The sequence below is a fragment of the Corylus avellana genome, chromosome 4 (genome assembly GCF_965113065.1).
Source record: "Corylus avellana chromosome 4, dhCorAvel1.hap1.2, whole genome shotgun sequence".
In the NCBI taxonomy this organism is placed as follows: domain Eukaryota; kingdom Viridiplantae; phylum Streptophyta; class Magnoliopsida; order Fagales; family Betulaceae; genus Corylus; species Corylus avellana.
The window spans coordinates 7,020,257-7,033,275 of NC_142493.1; the positions used below are offsets into that span (position 1 = coordinate 7,020,257).

The 13,019-nt window shown below is 35.2% G+C and overlaps 1 pseudogene across 1 annotated transcript; it reads left to right on the top strand.

Annotated features, from left to right (window-relative positions):
* Positions 1 to 1,986: 1,986 nt before the first annotated feature.
* LOC148586223 (phosphomannomutase-like) lies at positions 1,987 to 7,255 on the top strand (annotated as a pseudogene). The gene is made up of 11 exons (XR_015911860.1): positions 1,987 to 2,202; positions 3,083 to 3,169; positions 3,361 to 3,405; positions 3,507 to 3,573; positions 3,915 to 3,991; positions 4,469 to 4,504; positions 4,860 to 4,915; positions 4,995 to 5,094; positions 5,246 to 5,341; positions 5,467 to 5,556; positions 6,838 to 7,255. The product of XR_015911860.1 is annotated as a phosphomannomutase-like (transcript).
* Positions 7,256 to 13,019: the final 5,764 nt, after the last annotated feature.

The following is a 13,019-nucleotide window of genomic DNA, read 5'->3' on the forward strand; positions in this document are numbered from 1 at the left end:
AAACAAATAAAACTAAAAGATTATAGGTTCAATTAAACATCTAAAAATGATAAAATGTCCTTTATACCCTCAAAACTTTTATAAAATTATAAATTTTCTCTTAATTTGAAATTAAAACTTTTATAAAATTAAAATTCATTTTTCATTTTAGAAAATGAAAAATTAAACTCTAAGCATTCAATTCAAGTCTAATAAAAAATGAAAAATTAGTTCGATTGAACATTCAATTCAACTCTAAGCATTTTATATTATATTAGTGTATTAGTTATATTGATCGTTATACAATTAATAGAATTTGACATGATTGAAAGTTCAATCGAACATCTAATAAGATCAACTTTGATCAATACTAGTACATTAGTCTGATTGATCGTAATGCAATCAAATCATCTATTAAACTCTTTGGATTTTGTATTATGTTTATATATTAGTTAGATCAATAGTGATAAGTTCAAGAAAATTTCACCCTTCGAACATCGAATTTGATGCAATATCCTCCTCCATTCGGGTTTGGCGTTAAAATGTTAAATTACTATATATCTTAAAAATTTAAGGTAATAATTAATTATAAGATAAATATCACATTAATGATCTTTTATACTAAAAATTTATTAACTTTAAATTTGTAGTTAATATTTTAATAATAAAAACATATTTAATGTTTGACTCATCAAACATATAATTTGATGCAATATCTCATTCCATTAGGATTTGGTGTTATAATGTTATTTCCCAAAAATTTACCTCCGATATAATATGTCATTATTTATTTTATATAAATTATCGGATATTCGATCGATCGTGATAGGATCAAATGATCGATCAAACTTCAAAGAAATTAAAGGTTCATTCAAACATCTGTTTGGTCCTAGTGCATTTGTTCGATCGATCATGATATGATCAAATGATCGATCAAACTTGAAACAATTGAAATTGAAGGTTTGATCGAATATCTGATCAATCATAATGACTTAGTTCGATTGATCATGATAAGATCAAATGATTGAAACAATTGAAATTGAATGTTTGATCAAACATCCGATTGGTCCTAACTAGTGCATTCGTTCGATCGATCATAATAAGATCAAATGATTGATCGTGAAAAAAATAAATATTTATTTTTTTCTTTTAAATATAACAAATTTTCCTATTAAATTAAAATGCTTAGAAAAATTAATTAATTAATTTTTTAATATTATTATTGAAATTTTTTATTTCTTATTCTTATTTAAATGTTTGATTGATGATGATAGGATCAAATGTCCAATCAAACATCCGATCGATCCGAGTGAATTAGTTCAATTGATCGTCATAGGATCAAATGTTTGATCAAACATTCGATCAATCCTAATTAATTAGTTCGATTGAACGTGATAGGATCAAACATCCAATCGATTCTAATGAATTAGTTCAATTGATCATGATAGATCAAACATCTGATCGATCATGGTGAATTAGTTTGATTGATCGTGATAGGATCAAATGATCGATCGAACATCCGATGGATCCTACTGAATTAATTCGATTGATCGTGATAAGATCAAATGATCGATCAAACATCTGATCGATCCTAATGAATTAGTTCGATTGATCGTGATAGATCAAATGATCAATCAAACATCCAATCGATCTTAATAGATTAGTTCGATTGATCGTAATATGATCAAATATTCAATCAATTTTTTTAAAATTTGTTTAAAAATTGCACCAAAGTACTGGTGTGTTTGCTTCCAGAAAGTTGTTATAAAAAGTTTTTTTTTTTTTTTTAAAGAAAAAAATTCATACAAAACTATCAATTCAAATTATATATATTCTAAAAGCACCTATATATATATATATATATATAGGTGCTTAATTATTCTAAAAATATTGTAAGTATAATTTTTTTTTTTTTTAAAAAAAAAAATCCTAAATAGCGGCGACCAATTTTGTTGCCGTTGATTATGCTCAATTTTTGCGCCAACAAGTGGCGCGTGGTGTCTGAAATTTTCGAACCAAAAATTTCAGACACCGGGTTTTTTTCCCCAAACCCTCAAAAACACCAAAATCCCTCAAATTTCTGCCTCTCTCCCTCTCACTCACCTCCCTCATCACTCTCACTCTCCATCTCTCTCTCTCTCCCTCACTCCAGCGCTCGTCTCTCTCTCTCTCCGGCGCACTAAGCTCTCTCCAACAGCTCTCTCTTCGGCACACCTCTCTCTGGTACGTACTCGATCTCTCTCCACTCTCCAATCTCCCTCACTTGTTCATTCTGGGCCACTCTATGAAAAGGATAGACAAACATTGTTATTTAGGTCATATAAATAAATTTTAAGACAACAATTATTTGTTGATTGCTCAATATCGATTATTTAGGTCATATAAATCCTTCTTCTTCTTTTTTCCAGCTGGGGTTTGGGTTTTCGTTTGGGGTTTGGGGTTTGAAAGAAGATATATAAGCTTTGAAACATTTACAAGGTTTGGGGTTTGGGTTTTCGTTTAGGTAATATGGGATGTTCAGAATTCTTGGGCTTTAGTTGAATTTTTGGGTAGTTTTGCATTGAATTTGTGGGTTTTGTGCACTGGGATTGTGTATTTGTGTTTAGAATTCAATTGGGTTTTGTGTTTTGAGTGGCTGTGATGAAAATTTGAGTTTCTGGTTCGGTGTTTTTTTTTCCTTGAAGTTTAAGTTTTGGTGGTTTGTGCTGGTGTTATAGAGGAGAGAATGCAACTGGATTTTAGAAGTTTAGCCTGAATTCCTGGGTTTTGGTCAATCTTTTTTGTTTGTTTTGATTGAATTTGTGAGTTTGGGTTTAAAATTCAATTGGTTTTTTGAGTGATTGTGTTGAATTTTTTTAGCTTTTTGGCTGAAGTTTGTTTTGGTGGTGTGACAGTGGAGAAGATGCATTTCTAACGCCTTTTTTTTTTTTTTTTTTTTTTTTTTATGTGGGATGGTGCGCTGGCTTTAGAATAAGTTGGGTCTTATGTGTTTTGGTCGTCTATTGTGGATATGGTTAGTTGTCTAGTTATTAAAGTTTTAGTGGTATAATGGTGGTGTCTTACATAATTTTGATGTTGTGATATTGTGGATTTGGTGTTGCAGAAAAATATCTTGAGCGAAATGGCCATTAGGAAACCTGGTTTAATTGCTTTATTTGATGTGGATGGGACCCTTACTGCTCCAAGAAAGGTACGATTTTCTTCTCTGATTCATTTTGCTTGCTAATTTTGTTCCATTGTATTGTTTATATTATTATGGTCACAGCAACATAGGATATATGTAAGCAAGTTGTTATTTCTTAGATTTATTGCATGGAAGTAACATTTCCATGTATCCGCTTGAAATTGTCTTTGATGCAACTTTTTCCACTCAAATGCTAGGTGGTCACTCCAAAGCTGTTAGAATTCATGCAGGAACTTCGAAAGGTAATTGCTTAGCTATAAGAGGGGATTTTATGGGACTCTTTCTTGTATTCTCTTTTACCAACACTCAGAAGGCATTTGATGAGAGATATTTCTAGCTGCAGGTTGTGACAGTCGGAGTCGTGGGAGGATCTCACCTTATTAAAATATCAGAGCAGCTTGGGAAGACAGGTTTGCTCTATCTAGCTCTTAGTCATTGGCTAATAAGAGAAAGTGAAATGAGCTAGGAGCCCAAAATCTGTTTGATTATTCCATTTGTTTCAACATGATCTAAAAATATACTTTGGTTCTTAGCTTTCAAATGTATTTTTCATGAGAATATTCGTCATGAACCTTGACAATCAAGCATTATCTTTTCTATGGATTATAAATGAGTTTCAAGTCTAACCTTTATAAGCATTATCTGATTGGTTTTCAGTAGTTCTCAAAATCAGGGCCAAATGCAGTTGTCTACTTCACAATTTTTCATATGTACATGACTATACTATTAAGTGTCTCTTTTCTCTTTGCAGTTATTGATGACTACGATTATGTATTTTCTGAGAATGGTCTTGTGGCTCATAAAGATGGGAAGCTTATTGACACCCAGGTACTATTTACAGCATAAACCCAGAATACAAAGAAAGCAGTAACATTTGTAACTGATGTTTATAAATTTAGATATCCACAAGAGACTTGAGCTAGAAGTGTCAAGATGGTTTTATTTAACTTGGTATGCTAAACTTCAAAAAGAAATTGATGCTTGTATACTAGTCCTTTGCTGACCTTTAACCCTTCCCTTTGACTTGTAATTTGCTCAGAAAAAGAGTCCTTTGCTGACCCACTGTGTACATCCCCCATGGAAGTGTTTGTTATTCTGGACAATTATGTATCACCTCCTGGTCATTTTGTTATTACACATTACCTAAGTTTGAAAATGCCTTTGGGTTGGTTTTGGCCTTTAAGGTGCTTGCCAACTATAAATTGTTTCCTTGGGAGTTGTAACAAAACTTTATTATCTTTTGCATCCTTGTTTCTTAGTTTGATATATACTACCTTGATGGGTTTTGTTTCTTCATTTGTCCAGAGCTTATAGACATTTCTTGGAGAAGAGAAACTCAAGGTAATGACCTTCCTGTGTTAAATAAACGAACTGTTCAGTTTCTTATTTGGAAAATGCCCAATGTTTTATACTCTTAGGATACCTAGGATGGGTCTCTTGCACTTGTCCTTACATTTTCAGGGACTAGAACAGTTAATTTCTCCCATACATGCTTGCTTGCATGCAAAGAACTCTTCAACAATGACTAGAAGCATCTTATTAGTTGTTCTTCTGCGAGCCTATAGTAATAATGGATAGTGAGAATGGCTATGGGTGTAGGTTATAGAGTTGTATGGTGGACTAAAACTCTGTACAAAACATTTTCTAGCATATTATATTTATCAATTCCTTGTCCTGATGGATTGAAAATGTGCAGGAATTTATCAATTTTACACTCCATTATATTGCTGACTTGGATATCCCTATAAAAAGGTTAGTGTTATGAAAGCCTAAATATGTTCGTGTATGTATTTTAAGCTTGGTAAGATTTCCTTTTTATATATGTTTTTAGGGGAACATTTATAGAGTTCCGAAGTGGCATGATCAATGTATCACCAATTGGGAGAAACTGCAGCCAAGAAGAAAGGGATGAATTTGAAAAGTATGACAAGGTAAAGAATCTTTGGTTCTTTTTGTTTCCCACCACCACCCCCCCCCCCCCCCCCCCCAAAATATCAAATTCTAAATTATTCTGTTATCATAGAATAACTTTTATGCGTTTGGGTATGCAATGTGGAAAAACACATGAAAATGATGTTTTAGGTTCTCAACATTCACCCGAAAATGGTTTCTGTGCTTCGTGAGAAGTTTGCTCACCTTAACCTGACATTTTCAATAGGAGGACAAATAAGTTTTGATGTGAGTTGTACTTAAAGATTATACTTTACCTTCATTATGTTGTGATGAGTCTTGATTTGGCAGTAAATCAGAAGGCAAGTGGAAGTGCCATTGAATCTAATTTAGGTGCATAATTCTTGTAACAGGTTTTCTCTCAAGGTTGGGACAAGGCATACTGCTTGAGATACTTGGATGATTTTCATGATATCCATTTCTTTGGTGACAAAACTTACAAGGTTAGCCATTTAGTCTCATCATTTATCTCTTTTGATTATTCTGATAAGTGATTTTGTTGCTTTTCAATATGGAGTTATGGTTCGATCCTGTTATATTGGACAAATTACTCCTTAGTCTCTCATAAGAGAGATGTAGATATACATCCTGCATGACATAGGGGTTCACGCATTTTATTTCTTATTTTTGCATATACAGAAATCCTGTAATTCAAAATGTTGATAATCTTATTATGAAACTTGGTGGTATTTTCATACTTCAGCCTTTAAATTTTGGTCGATCAACTCTTTTTGGCATTTAGATATATATATTTTGCTGCAAGTACTTGGCCACCTACAATTTTAGCCTCGAAATCAACCAGTAGTGTTTTCATACCTATATTATTTACTGTGCTTCACTTTATTCTTCCTTTGTTCATACTAATGGAAGAGTTCTGGTTTTTGGTTCATACTAATGGCAGCCTGCTTTTGACATACACAACTGGCTATGTTGCTCCTCTCCTTTTGCTCATAACATGTATTGGTGGGACTGTTACTGATATATGTTAGAAATATTGTGGTTATCTCTTGTTAGCCGATATCATGCTCAGTGTTCTCTGGTTTTACGATCGAGCGCAAGTAGAGTGCGATCGATCACAAAAGGTCAAAAACCTACTGGTACTGCGATCGATCGCAGTACCAGTAGGTTATTTAGAATGTCAGACTCAAGTGGACGCTGATAGTAATTTTTTAAAAAAAAAAATTTGGATCATTAGCGTCCACCATAATGGACGCTAATAGTTCATCATCAGCGTCCACTCAGTTTGGACGCTGATAGTTATTTTTTTAAAATTTTTTTAGGACCATTAGCGTCCACTCTAACTTGAACGCTGATAGTTAAATTTTTTAGGACCATTAGCGCCCACTTTGTGGACGCTAATGGTTAACTATTAGCGTCCACTCCAGTTTGGACGCTGATAGTTAATTTTTTTTTAAAAAAAAATTTTAGGACAGCGTCCACTCAAAGTGGATGCTAATGGTTGACTATCAGCGTCAACTCTGCCTTCCGTTGACATCAGCTTTAGGGTCAAAAATTATGACTTTTAGCATCGACAAAGTAGACGCTAAAAGTGATCATTAGCGTCGACTATAAGTGGACGCTAATAATAACACATTTGATCATTAGGGTCGGACGATTAGTATCGACCCCTTTAGTGTCCAAAAGTCGACGTTGTTGTCAACAACGTCCACTTAGGACTTTTAGCGTCCACCCAAAGTCGCCCCTAAAAACCTAAATTTTTGTAGTGTCTGGCAGAGCTAGGAAGGAGTCAGATATATACAGTTTCGGAATTGTTGCTTTGGAGATTGCTTGTGGAAGAAAAGCCATCGAAACCAAGGCTAAAGAAGAGGAAATAATTTTACTAGAGTGGGTTTGGAAGCTTTATGGAAGGGGAAAGCTTCTTGATGCAGCCGACACCAAATTGTGTGGAGAGTTTGATGAGCCGGTTGATGATCGTGGGGCTATGGTGTGGTCACCCAGATTACAGTCTCCGGCCTTCGATAAGAAAAGCCCTCCTTGTGCTTGATTTTGAAGCTCCATTACCCATTGATCTCGCACCAAAGATGCCTGTGCCAACGTATGTTTCCCCTTCAGGCAGGGCATCTACATCTTCAACTACTATATCTTCTACAGCATCTTCTTCCGCTTCCTCACTTCTATACTCACAGCTGGTTAATTAAAGGGAAAAGAATTGCAAAATTGGTTTCTCGTACCATAAATAATTTAATTATGTAATTCTTTGTATACTAACTAATGCTAAAATTTTATTTGTTCTGCTTATTAATTTCCTAATATCTTATGTTGTCACCTTTTATGCATGAATGAATACGTACCAGGTGAGTCTTTGGTTCAAATCTTAACAAAAATAAAATAAAAAATGAAAAATGAAAAACTAAAAACAGTAATGTCATGCCATTACATTATGTCCTCTGCCTTGGTGGCGGAGATGTGTGATCATCTTACCTAATCTACCTAACAAATTTGGAGATCAACAAAACATATCTGAAGTCTTAACCCAAAAAGTTCAACATTTCCTTTTAATAAAACTTGACTTCCATCACTTTTTCTTGCTATAATTAATTCAAAACTCCTTCATGAAGCCATTTGTATGTAATTTGGTCCACATCATTACTTTTGTTGGGCAATTTGACTATTGGAGTGTTGCATAATGAGAAGCAAAATCCACGAATACAAAACGGACAAACCATATATAAATCCTAGATAATACTTCAAATTATTTGAAAACTAAAGAAAAAAACACTTTCTTTGGAGAATTCTTATCAACAAAACTGATAATAAGAGGTAACTAGTGTAAATGATAAATATTCTCATAAGATAATTTTCAGTCTTATTCCAACAGACTCAAGATAACAAGCTATATTTTAGATTAGGATAAATTACATATTTAAAACTCTATAGATAAATTACAGTATCTCTTATTTCAAAGAGATTATTTCTTATCTCAAAGAGAGTCTATATATTTGAATTATAACGCTCCAAATTATAAATATCATTAGCCTATGCTAGATTAAAGTAAGGTGGAAAATATTCAAATTCCCTGACTTTACATGGTATCAGAACTACCAAAAGACTAACGTCAATTTTTCTCTCCTTCCGCAAATTTTTATAATTTTTATCCTACGTATTTTTTTTTCCCCTCACGTCAATACCTACTGCCCTTCATTAATGGTAGCCGTGCATTTTGCCTCCCGAAACCCACCTCACCGTGGTGGCAGTGGCAACCGTGGAGGCTACTTCAACAACTCTGGCCGTGGCTCCTCCCTCCACCGTGGATGCTACCGTTGCTCCTTTCTAAATGGTCGTGGCTCCAACAATCGTGGCTCCTCATCCACACGTCCTCTTTGCTAGATTTGTAATCGTCTGGGTCATGTTGCAATTGATTGCTACCAACGCTATAAAGAGCATATCACCACCTGAGAGCCTCATCCCAACATGCAAGCCAACTTCTCCGCTCCATCAGGTGGCCTAGACCAAAATTGGTACCCCGATTCCGGCGCCACCCATCACCTCACATCCAATTTCAATAATCTCAACCACCGATCCATCAACTACATCGGATCTGACCTGGTCCATATGGGTAATGGTACGGGTTTAACCATTCAAAACACGGGTGACACCCTTCTATCCTCTCCTAATGCATCTTCTTTGTTGCAAAATATTTTACATGTTCCATCCATCACAAAAAAGTTACTATCTATTCATAAATTCACTCTTGAAAACAATACTTTTTTTAAGTTTCATCCTTGGTCTTTTTTTTTTGTAAAGGAACAGGGGTCGGGGAAAATTCTTCTTCAAGGCCTAAATGATCGTGGGCTATATAAGCTCCCAGTCAAGGTCTCTCCTAGTCGTCCACCTTCATATGTCTCTCCGTCCGCAATCCAATCTCATTTATCCTCTGTGTCGCCCAAAACTGCATCTGCTCATGTTGGGGAATGCACGTCTCCTCAAAATTGGCATGCACTGCTTGGGCATCAAGCTTTTTGCCTTTGTTTAAATGTTTTGTCTAGATTTAATGTACCCATTTCTTCAAATAAACAGCCTTTGACATGCTCTGCTTGTCACATGTCAAAAAGCAAACAACTTCCTTTTTCTTTGTCCTCAACACGTGTTAATCATCCTCTTGAATTGATATACACTGATATTTGGGGACTAGCTCCTATGTTTTCCACAAATGGCAATAAATTTTATGTTTTATTTTTAGATGTCTATAGTCGTTATACGGGGTTATTTCCAATATCTCACAAAAGTGATGTTTGCTCTATTTTTCTAAAAAGCCAAAAATATGTTGAACGGTATTTTAACTCAAAAATAAAAACCATTCAATCTGATTGGGGAGGCGAATATCGCCCCCTTAACAAAATTCTCACAAATTTGGGTATTTCTCATCGTCTATCTTGTCCACACACACACCAACAAAATGGTGCTGTAGAGCGCAAATACTATCACATAGTCGAAACTGGATTAGCTTTACTCTCTCATGCTCATGTTCCATTTGAATATTGGGAACAAGTTTTTCAAACTGCATGTTATCTCATAAATCACATGCCCACACCTCTTTTGAAAAATTCATCTCCTTATGAAATTTTATTCAAAGATTCTCCGGATTACACACTTTTACGTATTTTTGGGTGTGCTTGTTGGCCAAATCTTCGTCCATATAATTCTCATAAACTGCAACCTCGATCTGTGCGGTATATTTTTTTGGGTTATAGTATACGTCATAAAGGTTATCAATGTCTCAATCTCAAAACTGGTCGTCTTTACATATCTAGAGACATTTTTGAAGAAAATATATTTTCCCTCCAAACTCCTTTATCCATTGAAACACAAAATCCTCCAGATAATACCCATCTCTACCCAACAAATCCTATTATTATCCAACAACTTCTATCTCCTACGTCTGACACCTACCCTCATGCAATACCCCTCCAATCTAGAATCCCACCCATACACGGCAATACCCCTGCAGTTAGAATCTCACCCGTACAAGGTAATAATCCTCCAACTAGAGTCCCACTCCCACCTATACACGACAATAACCCCTCAACTAGAGTCCAAACCGTGTGCCATCCATTCCTCTCTCCACCCAACCCGTGACTTATCCTTCTGTACAACCCATGCCACAAACTACACCAAGTCATGTGCCCAATATTCTTTCCTCAACAAATCGCATGCCTCATGTGCCCTTGTCCCCTACTCAACGGCCCTCCATCACATATCTTCATCTTCTTCTCCAATTGCCGAAACTAACCCAGATATCCCTATACCAGTTGTACCAGTAAACAACCATCCAATGCTCACACGAGCAAAAAATAATATTACCAAACCAAAGCCCTTCTCTGACGGTTCCACAAAATACTCATCCCCACATGCTCTTATAGCTGACAGTGCTCTCAATGTTATAGAACCCATATGTTATACATAAGCCTCCATGGATCCTCACTGGAGAACGACTATGAATTCTGAGTTTGATGTACTCTTACAAAATAATACTTGGTGTTTAGTTCCTATTTTTACAGCCAAGAATTTAGTTGGATGCAAATGGGTATTTCGTATAAAAAGGAAGGCGGATGGTTCAGTTGATCGCTACAAGGCACGATTAGTGGCAAAAAGATTTCACCAACAAGCTGGAATCGACTACTCAGAGACCAACAGTCCAGTAATTAAACCAACAACGGTACGTTTGGTACTGTCTATTGCAATTTCATCTGGTTGGTTACTTAGGCAAATTGATATTCAAAATGCCTTTCTACATGGTAATTTATCTGAGGAAGTTTACATGTCACAACCCCCTGGTTATGCCCACCCTCAGTTTCCCAACCATGTTTGTCGTCTTAAGAAAGCCCTTTATGGTCTAAAACAGGCACCACGGGCCTGGTTCTCCAGATTGAGCAATAAATTACTAGAGTTTGGTTTTAGGGCTTCAAAATCAGATACCTCTCTGTTCATATATAAATCTTTTGCTTGTACCATATATGTTCTTATATATGTTGACGACATAATTATCACAAGCTCAGTTGCATCAGCAATTGATAATTTACTCTGTAGCATGGCATCTGAGTTTGCAGTAAAAGATTTGGGTGAGTTAAATTTTTTTTTTGGCATTGAGGTCTCATGGCTACCAGATGGTGTTCATCTCTCAGCATCGTTATATGCTAGACATTTTACAGAGAACAAAAATGGCTGATACAAAACCTGTTTGCACTCCGATGTCTGCTTCAATTATTTTATCTGCATTTGATGGTGAGGTATTTTCGGATCCCACCCTCTACCGAAGTACGATTAGTGCCCTATAATATCTGTCTATCACTCGACCCGACATAACTTTTACAGTGAATAGATTGTCACGGTTCATGCACAAACCTTTATTACCTCACTGGCAGGCTACAAAAAGGTTACTGGGATATTTAAAGGAAACAATTCACCTTGGTTTAAAAATGCAGCAATCTACATCCAATAAACTGCAAGCATTCACTGATGCTGGCTGGGTTGGGTGTCAAGATGATCGTCGGTCTACAAGGGGTACTGCGTTTTCCTAGAAAAAAATCTTGTTTCATGGAGTTCTAAAAAGCAAGCAACGGTGGCTCGATTAAGTACGGAAGCTGAATACAACGCACTAGCAAACACAGCAGCAGAATTATCATGGTTAAAATCTCTTTTATGTGAACTGGGGATCCCTGTCTCCCATCCTCCAGTCTTGTCGTGTGACAACATAGGCGCCAAGTATCTCTCATCCAATCCGGTTTTTCATGCTTGAACCAAACATGTGGAGACATCTTCACCAAAGGTTTATCTCATCCAAAGACCAAGTTGCAGACATCTTCACCAAGCCTTTATCCTCAATCCGGTTTTCAAATTTACGAGACAAGGTCAGAGTTGTTACACCCCTACTGAGCTTGAGGGGGAGTGTGAAGGATAAATACTCTCATAAGATAATTTTCAGTCTTATCCCAACAGACTCAAGATAACAAGCTGTATTTTAGATTATGATAAATTACATAGTTGAAACTCTATAGATAGATTACATTATCTCTTATTTCAAAGAGATTAGCTCTTATCTCAAAGAGAGTTTATATATTTGAATTGTAACATTCCAGATTATAAATATCATTAGCCTATGCTAGATTAAAGCAAGGTGAAAAATATTCAAATTCTCTGACTTTACAACTAGTTGACCTGCTAGCCTTATGGTGCTTAAATAAAAGTTAGGGACACAATTCTAAAAGAAAAAATAAAACTAGGCTTTATTTGCAAATTTGCTTGAGCGAAAGTTGCGCAAGAGTTGAGTGAAGTTAATGTCCCTCGATTATTTGTAAGTTCACTCAAGTAAGACTCAAGTGAGATTTTCGAACTAGATTTTCATATTTTTATTGACAATCTATTTTAACCTAATAAACATTGAAATTAAAAATTGTTCGTGAAATACAAAGTTATAGTCCTTTTAATAAGCTTTTCAACTCTATTGTGACTGCTTTCATTTAAGATCCGTTTGTTTTGGGATAAAATGATTTTTGTATTTTTCGATATTTGGTGTGATAGAAAATAATAATCAATAAAAAAACATTTTTGATTTGGCCGAAAAAGCTTCTTTAATTTTCAATTTTATTTTTTTAACTATAAACTATTTTTCGAGTTTGAACTTTTTATTCTCAAACAACTAAATTAATTTCGAATAACCGAATTAAATTAGAGTCATATTCGACATAATCCCATGAGGGAAATAGACTTGGAAGAGGGAGTACTTGTAGGGCTTTTGTTGGAATGTCAATTGTTGTGCTATTCCCAACAGATAATGAAGGGATAGTTGTTCCTCAATTTAAGTACTTTAGAATAATAAAGTATCGAAACCATTAGTTTTTTTTGTAACAAACCACTTTATAGAAAAGAGCCAACAGAACACAAACCC